We start from the raw sequence: 9136 nt of genomic DNA on the forward strand, positions 1-9136 counted from the left end.
GTAAAGACTAAGGTCTTTGGATGAGTTCAAATTGTAAGAAACGTGGCAGCCCCCTCCTATTTAAACTAGGGGAAGTTACATGGTATACCCGTTTATAAAACTCACTTTCATGATATACCTAAGTTTTGAAATTACATCAAATATCCCAAAAATATTACACGCTCTACCTCCATATATTCTAAAATATATCACGATATTCTACTTTGGAATACAATCCAAGCCTAATTTACCATATATACTAATTTGGAATACAATATTCTAACTAAGCAGACCATAATATTTTAATTTGCAATATATTATTCAAACTAAAGATACCACAATATTCTAATTTGAAAAATCCAAATCTAGTTTACCATAATATTCTAATGAAGAATACAATATCCAAATTAAAAATACCATAATATTCTAACAAAACATACTACACTATTCTAATTTGGGATACAATATCCAAACCAAATATACTACAATATTTTAATTTGAAATATAGTATCCAATGCAAATATACAATAATTTTTAATGTGGAATATAATATTCAAAATAAACATGCTACAATATTCTAATTTGGAATACAATATCCAAACTAAATATATCACAATATTCTAATTTGGAATATACAATATTATATTTTAGAATACAATAGGTATACATGGTAAAATAATTTTATAAAGTAGGTATACAGAGTAAAATAAAATATTTTAATTGTATATGGTGTTAACTAATATTTTCAATGGGCTTACCGCGTAGATTATCCTTTAAACTAATGAGTCATTAGTCATTTAGGATAGTTTGGTGGCAAAATTATTCCTAAAGTGGGGCCACATCATAAGGCATTTTAGGACTTAAAAAGTCTTTCATCAATAAGGTTAGTCTTTTAAAATTCAACTCAAAAATAAGACATTTCCTTACCTTATCAAAGTTAGAATCTAATATTGCTAAGTAACTGATTGAAGACCTTAAAGACTCCAACAATTCTATACGGATTGAAGGAAACGGGTGAAGCTTCAATACGGATTTTTCCCTATTTCGATCCGTCATTATGTGATTTATCGTAATTGACGTGTGTTAGAGGGATTGTCAAGAGAATCGACTCAGGTATGTTAAGGTTATCCCTTCTTTCTTTTTGGCATGATCCAAATTATACGGAAGAAACGAGCAAACACATAATTTTCATAAACGACTCTATTCATAGAAATACTAGGGGTCTTTATGCTCTTGATTCCCCATGTGACATATTATTCTATCATTTGTTCATGGGTCTCAAAAATACGTAAGTTGGTAAAGTTTATTTCATGATATTAATTAGAAGCATAATGGTCTTATGACATACCGAAAGATTTTATTAACGTATTTCATATGCATTTCATGCATTATACATGCACATTGACCCATGACCAGATGGCGTTATATACACGTATGTGTGTGTATATATATATGTGTGTTTGTGTGTGTGTGTGTATGTGATATGGGAAAGGTTATGGTGTTATATACACACCACTACCTGATTAGCTGGTATACGTTGATGATTTTGCCCATAGTGGCCGAGATGATATGATGGGATGCCCTCAAAGGCCTGATGATGTTATGAAACATGTACCTATGCACGACATGGCATTCATATGCATGACACTATAATTATTTCATGATTTACAGAGTTATCTAGACGTATAGGTTGAGCCATTTACTCTGTATTTCTTTCATGTCTGTTATGTACTTATTTATGCGCCTTACATACTCGGTACATTATTTGTACTGACGTCCCTTTTGCCTGGGGACGCTGTGTTTCATGCCCGTAGGTCCCGATAGACAGGTCGAGAGCCCTCCAAGTAGGCTATCAACTCAGCGGAAGATGTTGGTGCGCTCCATTTACTTCGGAGTTACTTGTTTGGTTAGTATGATTTAGACGTGTATTGTTTGGTATGGCGGGACTCTGTCCTGACCTTTATGAAAATTATGTATTCTTAGAGGCTTGTAGACAGATGTCATGTACGTAAAAGATTGTATGGCCTCGTCGGCCTATGTTCAGTATATGAGTGGTTATTCTGGTCTTATAGGCCCGTATGTCTTACGTATAAGTTGGTATCACACATTGTATTCTACTTATCTCACGGAAGCCTTCCCGCTCAATTATCTATGATAGTATGACATGAAAAGATACATTATATTGGTACTCGATTGAGTAAGGTACCGGGTGCCCGTCGCGGCCCATCGGTTTAGGTCGTGACAGAAGTGGTATCAGAGCAGTTCTGTCTTAGGGATGTCTACAAGTCGTGTCTAGTAAAGTCTTGTTTATGGGTGTGTCGTGCAACACACTTATAAGCAGGAGGCTACAGAGGATTTAGGACTGTCACTCTTTCTTCCTACTCTAGATCGTATGGTAGAGCTCAGTTGTAAGAACTCAATTTCCTAATCTCTATCTTATTCATAACACGACGATGCCTACATACAGAAAGACAGGTGGTAAGATATATAGTTGTGGAAGAGTTGAGTTAGAAGAACTCGATTTTTGCATCATGTTTATGATGGATAAATATGAAGTATTCAACAGACCATGTGTATAGTACTAAGATGTGTAAGCTTCTTGATAAGGAGTCTTGAAGCAAGAATACTTATCCACCTTAATGGAGAAAGACATTGAGAGATTCAGAAGATAAATACAAGTTTTAACAAGCAAAGGAAGCAAGATGAAGAAGAGTACGAGGCGCCCAGTTAATGAAGATTATCAGTATTACAGTTCCGGCAGAAAAATATAAGCATTGTGAGTTGCCCTCAATAGTAACAAAGGTATGTATAATTAGTGACACCCATCTTAGTTATACCATATTGGGGCTAACAAGTATAGATTAAGAAGAGGACAGGACATCACGATCCGGATGGGGTTACAGTGGCCCAAAATATTGAATGGATTGTTTGCTTTAGTTGACATTTTCGAAGGATATTGCAAATGCGCTAATAGATCTCGTCGTGAGACACCTAGATGGTGCACCCTAAAATAGTAAAGCTAGATATGAGCACTGGAAGCCTTGAAGGAATAAATATTACCTTAGTGTGGCTCCCGTCCCCAGTAAAGAAAGAATCTTAGGCAATTCGAAGAGCCAAGGGATGGAGCAAGGGGAGCCAAAAGCAAAAGAATGTTTTGTTCGAGTTTTAGAGTAAAGCAATAAACATAGATAATTAGCGGGAGATAAGAAGAGAGTTAATGAAGCATTATGAGTAAGATGTGATACATGGATAACAACGGTAGGTCAAAAAAAATGATGACAATATTACAGAGTCTACAGTCAAGTGAAGAAAAAGACGAAAGATGACGGGCCTTGAGACAATAAAAGAATATAGGCCATAAAGTCATATCTTCATTTCGAGAAATAAGCTCGCAACTCTAACGTGATTAACAGAAGGAAAAATTAGACCCCAAATTAATAAAAATCAATATGGACTTGTTAACAAGATAAACTAAACATGAAATTAGGGACTGAGTGATTTGATAATAGTCAACATCATGAGAATTTCAGATCACGTTCCGGTGATAATAGAATGGACAACAGAAGAAAATTCATGAGAAATTCAGAGAATGGTCATTCAGGAAGATGCTTCCCTAAAGCAAGCAATGGGAGCAAAGTTAAGCTAAGGGAATGTATGTACCAGTTACACTAAGTGTCACCATTGTGAGTAAAGAATTTTGTTATCCTTGGTACAGAAGGATTACCGAAAGGCGAGTAAGGGTCATCGATGATATAAAAGGACGCCGAAGATGAAGAGGTAAAACATTTATAGGCATGTCATCCTAGCTCCAACTCTTAGTACTCCCCTAAAGGGGGAATATGGAATGATGTGGCATTAATCCAGAATTAAGTGTTTCTAGTAACTATGGAATGATAAAGGAAGAACGCGATAAAAATGAGAAAGGGATGAGATGATCAAATGTTACAGATATGCTATGATTCCAGAACATTATGTAAGTACGACGTCAAGAAAAGGAAGTAAGGGTTCCCGTTCGGGATGTTGTTGATAGATAATGAGCCAGTGTGTGAGGTAAGTTAAGACAAAGGAAATAACCCAAGAAAGATTACGCGAAATATGGATATGAGAATGGGCCAACGAGTAGTTAGTAGTTGATTCAGGAAGATCCTAGTCATGACTAGACAAGAAGTTACAAACAAATCAGTAGATCATGTAATATAAATGTAGTAAACCCCGACATGGAGAATTCAGCCTAGCAGTTATGACATCATGATCATTGAGAAATATTTAGATAGGAGTTGGGGTAGTTAAAGGTACCATATGAGTGTTACAGAGATAAAAGAAAATGCCACTGGAAAGTCAGTCAAAATATCAAGTTCAGAGGCAACCCTACAAGCACAAGTGGGTGGAAGTAAGTAACTACGGATAATTATAGGCAAGGAAGAACATCAAAAAGTCCGTTGAGTATACAATGTAATGAGCTCACATCTTTACAAGAGTCAGAGGATCCTCTTTAAATACTACAATGAAAGACTAGTTAAGGAAGTAAGGAAGAAGGCTTCGACCTAAACTCAGTAACCTAAAGAGGAAATGGATGTGTAACAACAGTCTCACTACAAAAATTGTATGCACTTCAAAAGAAAGTGACACCTACCATGACTAATGAGCGGGAAGTATAACCAAAAGTAATATTCGAGACCATATGAGTTGCACAAAAATTTCGGCACGCATGAGAACTCGGATAAGCTAAGTATGCATGCAACAAGGGGGTAAAAAGATCAGGAAAAGCAATTGCTTACATTTGAAAAAAGTTGAAATGGAATGAAAGGAATTATTTAATTAATGATCAGTCGTAAAAGACTCCGGTATGAGTTAAAAGAAGGAATTGGGTCTAGGTCATAGACAAAGGATTGAATCATTACAAGATTGTATCATGGTTTTCAATAGCATCTATGAAAGGTTATAGTAATAACCAAATTCCATGAGCGGCAGATCAGAAGATAGCTTAAGCCTACATAAAGCCTCATTAGAAGGAAGAGGAAACTAAAGAGTTATATCAACTAAGTAAATTAGGAGCCTGCTTATTGGACCCAGAAAGTTACAAACATTATGATTGAGAACATTGTAAAATCACTCATAATATCAGAGGTACAAGAGAAATAGTACAGTAGCCATATTCTATAACGACTCTACGATAAAGCCAGTTAAAAGAATACCAGTATGGAGCTACCACCAGATTGTGTATGCACCAGAGGTGCAAGTATTATAAGAGAACTTCAAGTTGTGGATGTGATTATACATATATGAAAGGGAGGTCATGAAAGAGATAAAAGATATGATACGAGACTTTAAGATAAGTAAGGTAAAGGTGGACAACGTACGAGATACACAAATACAGAAGGTTGTGAATAGTCTTTCCTTCAGATAGAAGGCTAGAATGCGGGGATTTAATATCTAGGAATAATAGCAGCATCGTTGTAAGTACGTGATTTTTGCCCTATGAAAGAATTACTCCCAAAAATTCAAAATAAAACGATTTTCCTTGCTGTGCAATTTTGAGAATTTTGTGACATTTTTGGATAATTATTTGTATTTGTCTGTGCATGTTTATCTGTTAAATTAATAAAAAATACAAAAATATGTCGCATTTTCCATGTAGGATTTAATTCTACAATTGTTAGTAATTAAGTTTGTTTTACAAAAATTGAAAATTACAAAAAATAGGCATCTTTTGCATTTTTAGCATTTAATGTCCAAATGTACAATTTTATGCTTAATTATTACTTAATTGTGCATTAATTGTTATTGGGAGTTAATTTGCGCTTTTATAACTTATTAATAATTTAAGGATTTTTAGAATTTAGTTTTAGAAAAATAAAAGAAGAAAAGAGAGCAAAAATATAAAGAAAATCGGAATTGGGCTCTTCTTCAAATTCAAGCCACAAGCCCAAAAAATACCCAACCTTCCCCATGACCCGGTCCATTTCAAACCGGGTCGACCCAGTCCATAACCCAAATACCCAACACCCCTATCTTACATTTGACAAAAACAAAAAACAAGGACAAACCCAAAAAAACCACCTACCCGCCCCCTTCCTCGTCTTCTCCCTTCGTCCCAAATGACCCCAATGTGAGTAGCAACCATGGCTGCCTCCCCCCTCTCACGTCGCCACACACACATACACACACACACACCACCACGATAGTCCATCGCCCAGCTCCGTTTTTCTCCATTGTCGAGCTCAAGCTCGACCATGGCTACCTTCACGACCGTAGTCAGTCGAGGTCCAGCTCCCATGGCTACCATGGCTAGCTCCTTGCTGCTTCATCTCCTCCATTGAGCTCATTTCCTTTGCTGCTACCTCCAGCTGCCTCGACTGCTCCTGCTTCACCTCACGTGAACCAGTCCGACAACCCCCCATTAAATCCGGCGACCTTCATTTTGTCTCGAAACAACCTGCCTCATCGAGTCCCCAGGTCCAGCAGTAGTAGTGGCTGCTGTTCCACTTCATCTCCTCACGCCCAGCGGCGACTCAGCAGCGCCATACCAGGCGTTTCCTAGCTGCTCCTTCATCGCCATAACCGCCCAGTCGACCTCCAGGCGATGCAGCAGCAGCAACCGCTGTTGCTCCGGGGTTCTGCTGCCTTCTGCTTCGTCCATCTTCTTTGACGGGCTGCCACTGCCTTGTTTTCGAACGATACCAAACGACCAGCTTCTTGGGTCGTCCATTCATGGTCGTCTTCGGCGTCGAGCTATTTTGGCACGATAATCGTTTCCGGACAGATTTGTTCTCATTCAAGTTCTTCGTCGTTTCGATTCGGTTAGTGGGTTTTGAGTTTCACTTTTGTCCGTATTTTGTTTTTGATATTCTCGAATCTAAAATCGGTAAATGTTTGATTTTTGTTTTGTTCGTGTTCATTGTTTTGTTAATTTTTTGGTTTGTTCATGTGAAATTGTTAGTTTAATGTTGTTAGATTCAAATTGAAATTTAATTAATTATTTCTTCAGTTTGTTTCATGTGTTGTTATGTATTTTTTCAGAAATTGTTAATGTTGGTTAAATCATATGAATCTGTCATGTTTATTGTTTAATATAGATTTAATGCATGTTTATTCTTTGTTTGAAGTTCGTTCTTAATCCAGTAATTTAATGTGAGTTTTGTTTTGGTTTTTGATTTGTTGATTTAGTTTGAATCATGTATTTTTGTTGTTGATGTTGTTGTCTCTTTGCTCATTCATTTTTGGTCTAAGTTAACCAGGATTGGTTCCCAATATGGTTAATTTATTCCCATTAATTTGAAGCTGTATGATTCAATCCGTGTTCATGAGATTTGTTTGAATTTGTTTAGAAATTGGTCATATTTGCTATATTTTGGTTGGAATTGATTAGGTGAATTGGTTATAGCTGATGGGGAAGTTTGGTAAATTGCAGTACGTTTAGGGGTAAAATGGTAATTGCAGTAAGGTCGGAGGAATTATGTAATTCTTTATGTTAAGCATGGGGGACAAGATGTAATGGGGTGGGTTGATATAATTGTTTAATATAATGGGGGACAAGACATAATGTAGTGGGGGGAATAATGTAATTGTTTATGTTAAGCATGGGGGACAAGATATAATGGGGTGGGGTTGATATATTTATTTAATGTAGTGGGGGACAAAACATGTGGGCATGGGGACAAGGGTTTAAAATAAAGAAAATATTAAGTAGTGGGGACAAAGCATGCAATTGGGGGAATATTTGGGGTTGGGGATTCAAGACAAGAGTCTTGTTATAAATAGAGTCATTAGGACTTGAATATTAGGGACTAAGACTTGAATATTAGACTTGAACTTGAAAGACTTACTTAGAGAGAGAGGAATACATTCTGAAAATCTGAAGAGAGTGTGATAGAGTTTAAAAAGAGAAAACAAAAACAAAGTGAGAAACGAGTTTAGTTTCGGGTTTTAATACACATGGGTTTGGAGTATGTTTGTGGTGATGTGGTTTGTTGATGTTTAGTTGGTTTACAAACTTTTGGGTTTGTTCTGTTGAGTTGTTCGGTTTTTCTTCAAATTTTTCTGGGCCTTGAATCTGGTTCGAATTGTTGTTGTTGCTGAACCTGCTGTTGCTGTGTATTTACACTACTGCTGCTTCTACTGATCTTCATCTTCTTTTCTTGCTTTCCCAAATACCAGGTACACAAACTGATACACTGGTTTATCTTGTAAGTCACTCGAGGCATGAATGAAAACAAATGAGAAAGATTTGAAGTTGTAATTTAATGTAGTCTTTTCTTTCTTTTACTGTCTGTATGTAGAATGTTCTATGCGTTGCCATGCAAACTCCTTAAACAACTCACTTTTGAAACTTAACCATAATAACTCGAAAGTATGTAAATAAAGTAGGACTTTATCTTCATTTATTTTAGAAAACAAAAAATAGAAAATGTAGTCATGCTAAGATTATCCTTTTAAAAATAATGAGACGAGCCTCGCCAAATAAAAATGCAAATTGTGGGGCCCTCAATAATTGATCATAATAAATACTTAGAATTTAGGATGGACTGTTTAGTGAATTTCACTGCCTTCCCCAAAGATAATAACGCGTTAGACTCTTTAGGCGCGACTTAATTAAATTACATTTTTAAATTCGGGTGCGCATTTATGTGACCCAAATTCAAATCTCAACGGAGTCGAAATGTATTAACAACCACGGGTGCATTGATTGTGACGTGGTTCGAGATGCATTTTCACAACGTTGCAATTCTATTGAAAAATAATAATAAAAGCGGTTTAAACTTAATAAAAGCACACCAGTTATAACATGTATTAAAATCAGATATTTAGCCATTATAATAATTTAAGTGACCGTGCTAGAACCACGGGATTTGGGGGTGCCTAACACCTTCCCTCGGGTCAACAGAATTCCTTACTTAGAATTTCTGGTTCGCAGACTTCATTTGGAAAGTCGAAAAATTTCCTCGATATGGGATTCAAGATAAACCGGTGACTTGGGACACCAAAAGCCAAACCTTTCCCAAGTGGCGACTCTGAATTAAATAAATAATCTCATTTCTAATATTGTCACTTAAATTGGAAAACTCCCTCGCGCATTTTACTCTTCGGGGAGGGCGCGCAAAAAGGAGGTGTGACAGCTCTGGCGACTCTGCTGGGGAACGAACCCAGAATCTCTAGT

Source organism: Nicotiana sylvestris, chromosome 6 (genome assembly GCF_000393655.2).
Source record: "Nicotiana sylvestris chromosome 6, ASM39365v2, whole genome shotgun sequence".
In the NCBI taxonomy this organism is placed as follows: domain Eukaryota; kingdom Viridiplantae; phylum Streptophyta; class Magnoliopsida; order Solanales; family Solanaceae; genus Nicotiana; species Nicotiana sylvestris.